General features: G+C 39.8%; 1 long non-coding RNA gene across 1 annotated transcript in view; it reads left to right on the top strand.

Annotated features, from left to right (window-relative positions):
* LOC139080080 (uncharacterized) overlaps nucleotides 1-888 on the top strand; it is a 33159-nt gene extending 32271 nt beyond the window's left edge. Inside the window, exon 2 of the long non-coding RNA XR_011534241.1 lies at nucleotides 422-888. This is a non-coding gene — a long non-coding RNA (uncharacterized lncRNA). The remainder of the gene's footprint in view (nucleotides 1-421) is intronic.
* Nucleotides 889-12695: the final 11807 nt, after the last annotated feature.

Raw genomic sequence — 12695 nt, 5'->3', positions numbered from 1 at the left:
AGAATTAGGATTTGTGTAACAATCAGTTGTGAAGTTATTTAAAAAATTTTTTAATAGCATTTCATTTAACCAATGTGCTAAAATGTAATAGTTTCACTATATAATCCAAATACAATTATTGAGATAGTTTACAATTTTCTTTGTGTATGTGAGAATATTTAAGTTCTACTCTCAGCAAATTTCATTCATACAATACAGTGTTATCAACTATAGTCACTACATTATACTTTAGATCCTCAGACCTTATTCATCTTAGAACTGAAAGTTTGTACCTTTTTCCAACCTCTCCCTATTTCCCCCACCCCCCAGACCCTAGCAACCAGTGAAGTTATTTATTTACTTATTTTCATTTATTTATTTATTTTTTCGAGGATGATTGGCCCTGAGCTAACATCTGTGCTCATCTTTCTCTATTTTACAGGTGGAACACCTGTCTCAGCATGGATTGATAAGCAGTGTGTAGGTCTGTGCCCAAGATCTGAATTGGTGAACCCGGGCCGCCGAAGAGGAGCTCATGAACTTAATCGCTGTGCCATCAGGCCAGCCCCTGAAGTTACTTTTTGATGCACCATCAATGGTTTATCTTTTACCTATACTCTTCCTAAATAAAAAATAATTAACTATTTACTCCAAGTTAATTTCTAAGAAATGGATCGAAAACCAAGTCTGGACCTTGGTGATTCCAGAATTATCTGGAAAAATAACCTTCTCTCTTTTATTAGCAGTTTACTTTTCCAATAGAAATGCTAAGACCTGGAAACATTTTCTAAGTATCAGTTACTCGAAGGACAGACAGATGGCTCAGTTCCTAAGGAGAGTGGAATAGACAATGCTCATGGATAATGAAATGGTACATTCCCTGTGCTTCAATAAAAATCTTTCAAACAAGCTCTTGAAGTTGTCTCCTGTGCTAAAGGATTAAGCTATTAACCTTAACAGTGCCAATGTGTTCTCACTTTCAAATCCTAGTTAATTAGTATCCAAGGTAATATTTAAGAAAAGCTTCATACAGAGGAACGTGTAAAAGCTTTAGCTGCTCATAAACATGATGGTCTTTTGAGACACAATGAAGGAAAAAGATGCAAGGCAGAATATAAACTGTTATCTATAGAAATGGTAAAGTAATTTGAGCCAGGAGGCTAGATTGCCAGAAGGGTTAGTAACTTACCATAGTGTAGAACTGTCCAAAACAACTTTCTACAATGACAGAAATGTTCTATATCTATGCTGTCCAATATGACAGCCACTCACCACAGGTGGCTATGAGGACTGGAAATGTGGCTAGGCAACTGAAGAACTAAATTTTTAATTTTATTTCATTTTAATTTACGTTTAAGTTAAATAGTAGCCATATGTGGCAAGGGGCTACTGGACAGTGCAGTTATAATGACTTAATTTCCTTACTTAGCCTCACTCATCACACTGATCCTCAAACCTCCCTTCTCCAAACAACAACAAAACAAAACAACAGCAGTAACAGCCTTCCAGCCCACACAATAAACATTCATGATTGCCCAGAAGAGGAAGAAAGAGCCTGCGCCAGTGTCAGGAAGCCCTACAGATCCTGGATAAGACCCAGCAGTGTTGGGGGGTTGATAGTTAATTATCAGGGGGAGCAGCAAGAAAGGGCCCACATCTGGAACTTGTTTCAGAAGGTTAGTACTTTAGGTGCCGTGGTTCTGATGGAGAGAGCAGAGATAGAATTAGCATAGCTGGATTTGTGAACATTTCAGTGTGAAAAGACAGAGTCACTTACACAGATTGGAATAAAAACTTTAGGGCTCCTTACCTGTTTTGTTGACTTTTACATTCCCAACACTAAAGCATTTCTTCTTATGGAGTGGGATCCAATTTGTGGGGTTCTTAAGTTGTGGGGAGTGGTGGTGCGTGTGTCCCATTCAAGTTGAGTGGAGCTTCTATTATAGTAAGTACTTCTGACATGTTGTCTGACAAAAATTTTTGCTTTCTGATTTATAGTTTGTTTCCATAAAATCTTCCCAAGGTGTATAAATAAAAGCAAATTTAGCTGTAGGATTAATTTATTTGAACATATTGAAATGAATACAATTGCATGAAACCCTGGTTGTCCCAGAGAACACTGGCTGAATGATCTCCATATTAATAGCTCTTTCCCACCCCCTCAAAAGCTTTTGTCTAAAAATGGTTGCTTGAAAGCATATTGGCTGTGTTGACAAATATTGTGCCTAAGGAAAAGCAAGCTCTCAGTGCTGCTGTTCACTTTAAAGATTGTTTTGGCATGGCCAAAATGAAATGGAGAGATGAAGCTATGTCTTAATAAATATATTTTAAAAAATATCTTCCTTCCTTAAGAAATAATTTTTTTTCTTAAAATTTCCCGATTGTTAGTGTTAGATTGATTAATTTCAATCTAACACCATTCTCCCCTATTGTTTGCTGGGGAGAACAGTGAGCGGATGTATTATTAGCTTTGTATTCTGAGGCTGTGACTAATTTGTCAGGACATTTTCTTTATTGCACAATCTCTCAGAGGTGTTTATAGATGTCTTTGATATCTATTCATGACTCCTAGTACACATGTATCTGAGTCATCACATCACCCACATCAAGTTGGCTTATTATACATAAAGATGCACAGAACCAGCTGTAAAAAGAAGGACAAAGATCATATTCTAAATATTCAGAGGCCAATTATCTTCATAGTATCTTGGTGACACTATATGGGTTAGGTAATGGATCAAGTTATTTTCCAACAAGTCTGCTTACTGTGTATCTAACAACTGCCCACATGCCTAAAGCAGTTTGTGCCTTGACAAACAAGGAGCACGTTTGGCTATCCCTCTTCTCTCCATCCTTTCCAATCCCTTCCCTCCTGCAACCTTCAAGAGTAATTAATTACTACCATGTAGAAAGACACTGTGCTCTGCACTGTCCAAGGTCCTGAGATAAAGCATACTTTAATTTTTGCTTGCAAGTAGTCTGCAGTTTGTCAGAGTTCTAGGTGCATAGATACTGTTCTATAAATGCTGGTCACCAGAACTTGCAAATTACCAGAGAGCTAATCAGTGAGAAGTCCTTATTGAGACTAATAGATGTCTGAATAAATATCATCTATGTCCTCTGACTTTAGAGAGCTTGTAGTTTAGGTAGGGAGAAAAGAAATAGCACACGTTAAATGACTACTGAACAATTAAATCTGAACTATGTGATGGTGATTATTTTGAATACGCATAGGCATTTAAAAACAGTGACACTTATAAAAGGAGTAGTTGAAAAACATACCACGTAGAAGTAGGGATGCAGAATAAGAAGAAGAGTCTCTGTTCATATTTGGCTTACGTTATATATGCAGTGTCTTTGGACTAGGATTAGGAAATAAGCTAAACTGATCAAGTCCACAATCATTGATGAACTTCATGATCATTTCCTTATTAGCATTAGAAGTTAAAATTACTGAGGTCTTAAGAATGATTTGTATAGGTTTAAGATAGCTATTGTTCATCTTGAATATTTCCACTGAGGGTGGGCAATTGCGCTGAGCAAGGTATAGTTGTGATGTAGCTCTCAGAGAAATTCTGGAGCCTAAGGCCAAGAAATACTGAAATAAGAAATAAAGAATCTGATAGCTGCAGAATGGTTGGCTCTAGGGAAGCTGTGCAGGATATCTTTGGTTTGTCCCTCCACATCCATTCTAAGTCTTGCCCTGTGCCTAGGAGGTTGACCTGGGAGGTAGAATCAGAGATGCTTTGGCCTTCTGCTTTACAACTGGGTTTGTTAGATGGGGGATGCTGGCAAGACACCAGAGGAAGAGAGAAGAATGAAATCAGAGTATTGATCTCTCTGGCTTTCTCCTTGGTGGTCATGATAGATTGGCTACTTTTTTCAATTGAAAGGCACAGGAGACTCCTGTTGGATGGTTCTCTTTTTAGAATTCTCTCTAGGTTGTATTAACTGACCCATTCCCTTTTCCCTTCAAGTCTAGATCTTGTAACCATTTACTAGTCCTGAGGTACTGAACACACTCTTGTTGCTTTTCCTGATCCTTGCAAATAGTGCCTTTATTACCCTCTTCTCAAGTACCCAGCTTCAATGTGCTGCCAATTTCCAGTTTAACACAGATTCTAGAATGGCAGATGTATTCAAGTAGTTACCTCTACCCAAAAGACCAGCCCATTTGACTATTTCTTCTGAGCCATATTGAAGTACTAACTTGGGTGGCATGTGTGAGTTTAAGCCTGGAGTAAAGCTTGTTGATGCAGAAGGCAGTTGGCAGGAGTCAATTAACCAATAACTTGCTTGAAAATATATTCACTTCAGATGATTTGTTCATTCAACCTCTCAAGAGAGTTATAGCATCCCAAGGAGACTGAGCCACACAGTTGTAGATGGCCAGCCACTCTCTTCAACATTCTCTGTAGCTATACCAGTATCACTTCCTACTTGGACTTGCAAAAAGCATTGAATTCTATGCACTGCTCAATTAGCTAAAGCTCTAACACCTCAATTTGCATGTGAAAATGCTGTTTGCATGAGAAAATACAGAGTTTTGTTCACACAAATGATTTGCTTAGACAAAATTGTATCTAAAATTTTTGGTTTTCAAAAACTTATTACTTAAAGCTGATGGTCTTAGAGAAGTTATTACAGACAGGAAAACAATCTAATGACAGTCTTTCTTTTCCCACATGCATTCTTTCCCAGGCCTTCAAATCCTATCTGCTTACTGTCAATGCTTTCTACCTGAATCCACCCAGGAGATTCAAGGGCGGGAGGCAGAGAAGGAGAAGCAGGTTGACATCACACTTCACTTCTCATTGACAACTAAGCTCTCCTCACACAGTCTTGCATCCAACAATGATGTGCAAATCAAGATCTCATATGGATTTGCAAGTCCCAAGTGGAACTCACAGCAAATGCATTTAAAAAACAAAACTGTCTTTTGACATGTGAGCTGATTAAGTGTGATATGCCCTTCCCTTTGAGGATAAGCTTGGAGAACTCTGAAGTAAGATCCGCAGAATGGCTGCTCAGATGCCAGTCACTCATTTTGAGGTGGTGTTTGAAAATCCCAGAGGGAAACTCAGGGCTTTACTCTGGAGCTTAGTGAAGTTATGGCATTGAACAACCGTGGGCTGTCCCTAGCTTGCACAATTTTATTCCATCCATAAAGTGATATTTCCTATTCAAGTGAAGGAATGTCTCATGCTGCAACTGGTAACTTGTTTTGAAAGCTTTAAATTCCTTTTAGTCAATCAAACAACTCTTATCAAGTAAATATTCATTTCCTAGTGTGGGTTTGGTACCATCCTGGCTGCCAAAGAAATACAAGAAGTCACGATCCTTGAACTTGAGGACCTTTTATAATCTTCTTGAAGTTAAAAGAAACATATAAGAAATGAAATAAGTAATGAAGACTGCAATATTCATTCATTTCATTTTTTTCAATATTTATTGAGCATCTACTAAATGTTAGCCACTGTAGTAGAGATAAAATGACAGGTCCTTGCTTTGATTCTGAAGTGCTTACAATCTAGTTGGTGAATGACGTGGGCACAGGTTGTATTTGTTATAGAATTTAGAGAAGGGATAGGGCATAGCAGGTTGGAATAGTTGAGAAATGGCATAGAATTTGAGTTGGATCTTAAAAGATGGGTAGATTTTGGTGAGCTCAGCTGTAATCTAGGAGGAGAATACAGCCCTAGAAGCTGGAATACACATGATCCAATGGGTTTAAAAGGGAGACACTGGCTTCTTTCTTTAGGACTGGAGAGTTTATTTGGAGAGTGGTGGGGAATGTGTCCTTACATCTTTGATTCTTGCCCTAGTAAGTTTAAAGACAGTGACCATGTTGGTGAAGCATGTTGTTCTGCCAGCAACCGCGTTGCCTTCTACTCTTTTCTCTTTAATTGCCAGACCTCTATCTGTACAATAGCCTGCCTTTGCTTCTGCAGATAAGTGCTCTGCAGGCTCTCGTTTGATACGTGAGAAGGTTTCAGCAGTGTCCTTAGGAAAGCCGAGTCATCAATCACGCTTGACAAACTCAGGGATGCAGGAGGAGGAGGAGAAGTTTCCTTTTCATTTAGGCAGGCACAAAGGTCAGAGGCAGCTCTGCTTTCAATAGGGTTTCAGTTCCAGTAGTTCAGTGTACACCTTTTTCTTTTTCTTCTTGTCAGACTTGCAGCGTTTTCTGCCCTTTTCAACTTCTTTCTTATATGAAATGTATTTTACAAGTCTCTGTCAAGTTCCCTATGAAATATCCTTGATGCACAAAGTCCAGAGGGCTTTTAAAAAGTTCCTCATGTTGTACTATTCAGAGAACACTGATCAATCCTGTCTTGTCTTTAAGTCCCTCCTTTGGGCTCTGCTGTGAGGACAGTGCTGGGAGGCCCAAAATGCTGTGGGAGGGGAGCAAGAAGGATGACAAATAGAAGAAAAGTACTTCTGGGCCAACCAGTCACTAGCTTGCAGTGTGGGGAAGGTAGGAGGGAGTGGATTGGGAGTGCAGAGAAGTCTTGGACTGTGTTGATAGAATGCGAGCCGTCAAAGTTGAAGGAGAGGGCAGATCTAGTGAGTAATTCAGACTGGACCTCAATCTAACACGGATGATCAGCACAAGTTAGAGAATTAGACCCTGACTACCGGCAAATGAGGGGTGTAGCATATCTCAGCAATGGCGAATTAGGGTCAGGCATGGTCAGAAGTTAGATCAACAGACAAAACCAGGAAGGCATCATACCAGAAAGAAGGAGAGGGGAGGCACAAGGTCCAGATGAAGAGACCGAAGCCAGCTGCCTCCTGAGACCCATAGCAGAAAGGAAGATGTGCTGTCCTCTGGGAACAGGATTTAATGCAGGGGACAAAGTCAAAAGCCTACAGGGCCAAACCAGTAACTGAAGAGTGAGGAAAGTGAGGTGTGGGAAAGCAAAAGGGAATGACTGTGGCAGCTGGAAGCCATACATCCTCTCTCTGAAGGGAGCTCCTGATCCTTAGTTCCAGCAAATAGTCAGTTGCCCAGAAGAAAACAAGCCCAGCATTGCCAGTTCTTCTGATATTTTTGAAAAGAAAAAGTAAAAAATTGGATTTTCAAATCTATCTTTTTTTTTAATGTTGGAAATATACAATTGGTAGTTTTTGAAAAACACCATAAGGCCAGGATTGTACAGGCTAAACCAAACACATCTGTGTGCTGCCAGTGTGTAGCTTCTGTAAGTGGAAAGAATATGAGCCTTCTACTCGGACAGCATTCGCATCTCATCTGCCTACTGCCTGACTAACTCTTTGAACCTGTGTTATTTGTTCTTTTTAAGTCCCAGTTTCCTCATGAGCAAGAGGGAGATAGTGATAGTTTTCTCACAGAGCATGGTCATGCTTAATGGTAATATACAACAATTGGCTTACCTCCTTTATTGTTTTAAGAAAGGACCTTAATATCTGCATCAGACTAGGTGCAGGCTACGGAGGCTGGAATCCACACCATCTTAACCAGCCAGGGCTGAGCAGGTAACTGGAAGTGCTACGAGGCTGCAGAAAGCAGCCGTCTTTAGCAGGCAGGACTTGAGTGGAACATTTGATTCTGTAGCTAATGGAAGAACAAAGAGAAAAAAGGAAAAACAAGAACAGATAACTTGTAAGGAATAGTGCTTCTTAGAGTAGAAGCACATGACCATGATGGTTTGGGTTTCAATGAGAAAATCCAAGTAGAGAAGGAGGAATTAGCTCTCCCTCCCATGCCAAGCAGATCCTGGGTCTCATGCCTTTAGCAACATTGCCCAGCACACAGTTCTAGAGGGTTGTCTACCCAGGAGAGAGCCAGGAGAGAGAGAGAGAAAGCCCTTGCCCTTTTGACTCCAGGTCTGTGTTTCTTTTCCAGCCATGCAGAGGAATATTGTTTGGTCATTGCTCAGATAAAATAATTATATCTTCCAGGTAATAATAATTATAGTTCAAAATTTTTAGGTGCATGCTATATGTCAGACATTGTGCTAGTACCTAATATCTGTTAGATACTCAACTCTGAAAGTAAAGGATATTGGAATAATCTTTTTTTTTTTTATTGAAGAAGATTGTCCCTGAGCTAACATCTGTGGCAACCTCCTTCTATTCTGTGTGTGGGATGCCACCACAGCATGGCTCGACAAGCAGTGTGTAAGTCAGTGCCCAAGATCTGAACTCATGAACTCTGGGCCACCAAAGCAGAGCACACAAATTTAACCACTATGCCACCAGGCTCACCCCCTGAAATAATTTTAACTGTTAAAAAACTGAGGTTTCGAGTAGTTCAATATCATGCCCTGGTTCACACAAATCTCATTGGTAGAATTGAGATTTGAATCTGAGTCTTTTTGAGGCTTTATACAATATATCACTGCCTCCCATCAATGGGGGGAGTTTAAGAGGGGTGCTACCAGGCCCTCTTTTTCTTAAGCCCTTGGAGAACATGTATTATGTAAGTTCAGAGGGAAGACAAGAGGAGAGACTACGTTTGATTTCAATGAGGATTGAATAAAGCATAAAATTGTCTGAAGCCTGATGAAACCTAGGGAATTAGCATTTAGAGAGCATTCAGATCATTCAGAACAGTGTCTTCCAGGGCTGCCTTCAGCCATGTTTTTGTTCAGTCCCCAGCTACCCGCACCCCCATGTAAGCAGGGCAGACTGTTGTTATGCGTGCTTGTCCTATACTTCGCAGTTCATTTTTCTTTTGAAGAGAAGGGAGCTCGGTGCCAAAGTAATACTCTGCAGAGGTCACATCGCTTGTAGGTTCATTTGCAGAAGAAATTGGTAGGCCAATTTGGAATGCCAAAAGTATTTTCCGTGATATTGTAGGAAGTATAATGATAGAACAATATTTTTAAATGGTAATAAGAACAGCAAACACAATTAGAAAAAAGGAGCAATTTAGTTTGACACATCTACTAATTCTGCTTGTCTCAGGGAAAGGCATCTAGGGACCAAGGAGAGGCTGATGTGATGAAGAATTTGTAGAGGTGGAAGGAGGGGGAGTCTCAGAGGGAAGGTTAGTCAACCAAGTAATCAATTAAATAACAGTTATTTTCAAAGCACCTGGCAGAAACTAGGAACCATGTCCTTTTCTCTAGGGGACACGGAAAGACACGGGACAGAATCCCCAACAATGAGGTCCATAGGGATTTACTTCATAGGTGGGACCAAGGCCCAGACAAAAAAAAAAAACAGTAAATAACCGCATAACACAAAGGTACAAGTGATATCAACAGGTAGTATAGAATTAGTTTCCAAATCCGCATTGCCGCTCATGTCTTCAACATCAGCAACAACTATTTGTTGGGCTGGCTATGGACATGGCACAAATAACTTATTGTGCTAAAGGCCAAAGGGATTATCTTTCCCCCTCCATCTAAGAGTGGAGAAGTTGTCATATTTAAGGACTAGCAATGAATTGCCTCTCTCTGCATCTAGTCTCCCATCTGCTATCTCCCACCACCACACCAATCCATCATTACTATCCCTTCTCTCTCAAACCTGTTCCTGTTTCTCTTTCTGCCTTCCACCTGCTGTCTTGTTCTCCTTTCCTCTCTCATCCAAGTAGCCATTAAGTCTTGTTGATTTTTCCTCCTATATATCTCCTTAAATCTGTTCTCTCCATTATATTCCTAGTGCCTCTAAATTTCTTTTTCCAATTCCCCTTATTTCATCTGGAGTTATGTGTCACCTTGATGTCATTCTTTTTCCCAAAAAGCTGACATGACTCTTTTCTGTCCATTGGATGAAGGCCAAACTTCTTGAGATACTATTCAAGGTCCTTTATACACTTTCTCTTGACTCACCCACAGACTCATTTTTCGGCCATTCCCTTCCTTCCGTAAAACCTGAGATCCTCACTTTAGAAACTATTTGTTGAGAGAGACCCCAATAGATTACACTTATTATTGAAGGATATCTTTATTCTATGATTTTTCAGGAGTCCTAAATTAAACCTGATTTGAAACATAAATTACCTTCAGCTTAGGAATATACATTCTTCCCTAAGACATTTCTCCCATCCCCCATAACGTTAATAACCTTAAAACATCCCCATAACTTAATTCATCATTAGCTTAGGCCTGTTTGCTAGTTTTTCCAAGAGCCATGCCTGTTTGATGTATTGTCGCATACTTAGGTATGACAGTCCTGTGATTCATTATGTCACTCAATATTTTCACCCCAGAATAATAAATTGGAGAAATGAGACATCTGCCTAAAATTTATTCCTGTATGTATTTTCCCTCTTGATAAGGAAATGACAGTACTTCTAAAATGGGAAAGCTAGGTCAGCTTAACCCTCTAAAAATCTATCCAAAGATCCATGTGACAAATACATTATTTTTGTGTGTCTTAATATATTTGGTTGAAACACAAACATATTTATGTCTTTCCTTAGAAAGGTGTTATATTAATGAACCAAAGAGTGAATGTAAACTTATGGGTCAGGCACTGTACTAGATACAGGGGCACACAGACATGGTAGACTAGGCCCTCAAGGGAGGTAGCCAAGTGTGGTGAGCAGTTGAGAACACGTGCTTTGGGCTCAAGTCCTGTTTCTCTCATTTACTAAGTGCGTGCCCTAGGGTATATGGCTCTATAGAAGTCTTACTCTCTTTAGCTGAAAAAATGAAAATGATTGTATATATCACATAAGGTTGGGTAGGATGGAATGAGTTAATATAAGCGAAGAGTCTGGTATATACAGCAAACAATAAATTGTATATGGGCTATTACAACAGAATAAATATTGCAATGTTGTAGATAAATACAGTTTATGGTAGCTATAGAGAAGGGGTATCTAATAGAATTTTGGACTGTACTCCATTGATATCATAGGAGTGTCTAATGTTTATCCTGTGCTTATAATGTGCCAGGAAATGTTTAATTCTCACAAGTTTTTGAGGTAGGTGCTACTAGTGTCTCTGTGTCACAAAGATTCTGAAGACACAGAGAGGTTAAGTAACTTGTGCAATTACCCAACTTCTTGCAAGGCTGAGGAAAGACTTCTAGGAAGAGGGAGATTTACTGGACTACCAGCAATTCCCTATACACACGAAAATTAGGAACTGAGTAAATTTGTGGGTAGGAGGCAAGTTGTCTCCTGTCAAGGAATCAAAGTGATATATTTAAGGAGTTGAGGGCCATGACAATAGAGAAGGGAGAAAGAAATCTATACCAGATCTATAGGAGAGAAATCAGGGACCTGCTTCATGCTTTTGCATGTGTGTGTGTGTATCTTTATTATCCTTTTTTTTTTTTTGCAGGAAAAGATTCACCCTGAGCTAACATCTGATGCTAATCTTCCTCTTTTTTTTCCCCTCTCCAAAGCTCCAGTACATAGTTGTATATTCTAGTTGTATGTCATTCTAGTTCTTCTATGTGAGCCACCACCACAGCATGGCAACTGACAGACAGGTGGTGTGGTTCCGTGACTGGGAAGTGAAGCTGGGCTGCCAAAGCGGTGAGCACTGAACTTTAACCATTAGGCCATCAGGGCTGGCTCCATGCTTTTTTAAAAAATGATTTATAGGGGCTATCAGAGTGTTTAGTATAAAATAACTAACAATAAATACATTAACTTGGAAAAATAATCAGTAAAATATTACTTGTTATAACCAGCAGATTCAGAGGAATGACAAGAAGTACCCACATAAACATTATAAGAACTTGGATTATAGAATCACCAGTATCTCCCCTGAGAGGTGTTTATTGTCTCAGGGGAAAATTGTTTGTAGTGAAGAAAGGGGAAGGATGGTCCAACCTAGAATTATCTGTAGTTTTTTTTTTTTTTTTTTTTTTATAATGGAAGGAGATTGCAAAACAGGGAGAGAGGAGTAGAATATCTAAAGCCTAAAAGCTTGAAAGCAAGCAAGAAAGAAAGGTATGCAGTGCAGGCTCTGTGGTGTCTTTGAGACAAACACACTGGTGCCCTGAAAGGGAACAAGCAGTCTCGCTGAACAATGTGAAAACAACCAACAGAAACAGGAGAACTCCTCAAAAATTGTCCAATCAATAAAAGTTTAATCTCATCAGTTGTCTGACACTGAAGACAGAACAACTGGTTACCTTACAGCATCTTTAAACTTTTAGCAGGATTTGTTTGGTGGTGCACAGCCACTGTCTTGCTGCCTGCCTGCTGGAGTGAATGCAACTTGCAGAGGGATGCCACCAACTGAGAGGACTGTGAACGCAGACAGGCATTAGGTTCTGCTTCCAGAGGAAGGTGTGACTATAACTTCCAACTCGCAGTAACAGCACCAAGCTTTTAGGTAAAATTGTACAGTCTTCAAAGCACTTTCATGCACTGTATCCCCTGTAATCCTCATAGAAACTTGATGGAACAGTCGTTACAAACCCAGTTTTATTATATTTGAAGGGAGTAAGTCTAAGAGCAGTTAACCGAAGTGTCTCGGGTTAACTCAAGTGTCTTGGGTTAACTGAAGTGTCACAGTTAGTAATATAAAGCCAGGATGCGCACCTCCATTGTTGGATTAGAAGTTCAATTTTTCTTCTCTTGCATCAAGGTTGCTTCTGGAGAGCGGTCATGGGGTTATTTCAAGAGCTGAGGTCTGTTCCCAGGTCAGTGTTCAGAGAATCCACTGAAATAAGGATGGAGCATGCACTATGATGGTTGAATGAGCTTTGTTTTAGGATTCTGTAATTATCGCTGGTTAAGTAGCCCAGTAGAGTCCAAACAAGTAGAGTCCATGCAC

The sequence above is a fragment of the Equus przewalskii genome, chromosome 28, assembly GCF_037783145.1.
Source record: "Equus przewalskii isolate Varuska chromosome 28, EquPr2, whole genome shotgun sequence".
Lineage (NCBI taxonomy): Eukaryota > Metazoa > Chordata > Mammalia > Perissodactyla > Equidae > Equus > Equus przewalskii.
Note: the sequence above shows the minus strand (reverse complement) of the source record. Positions and strands in the feature narration are given on the sequence as shown.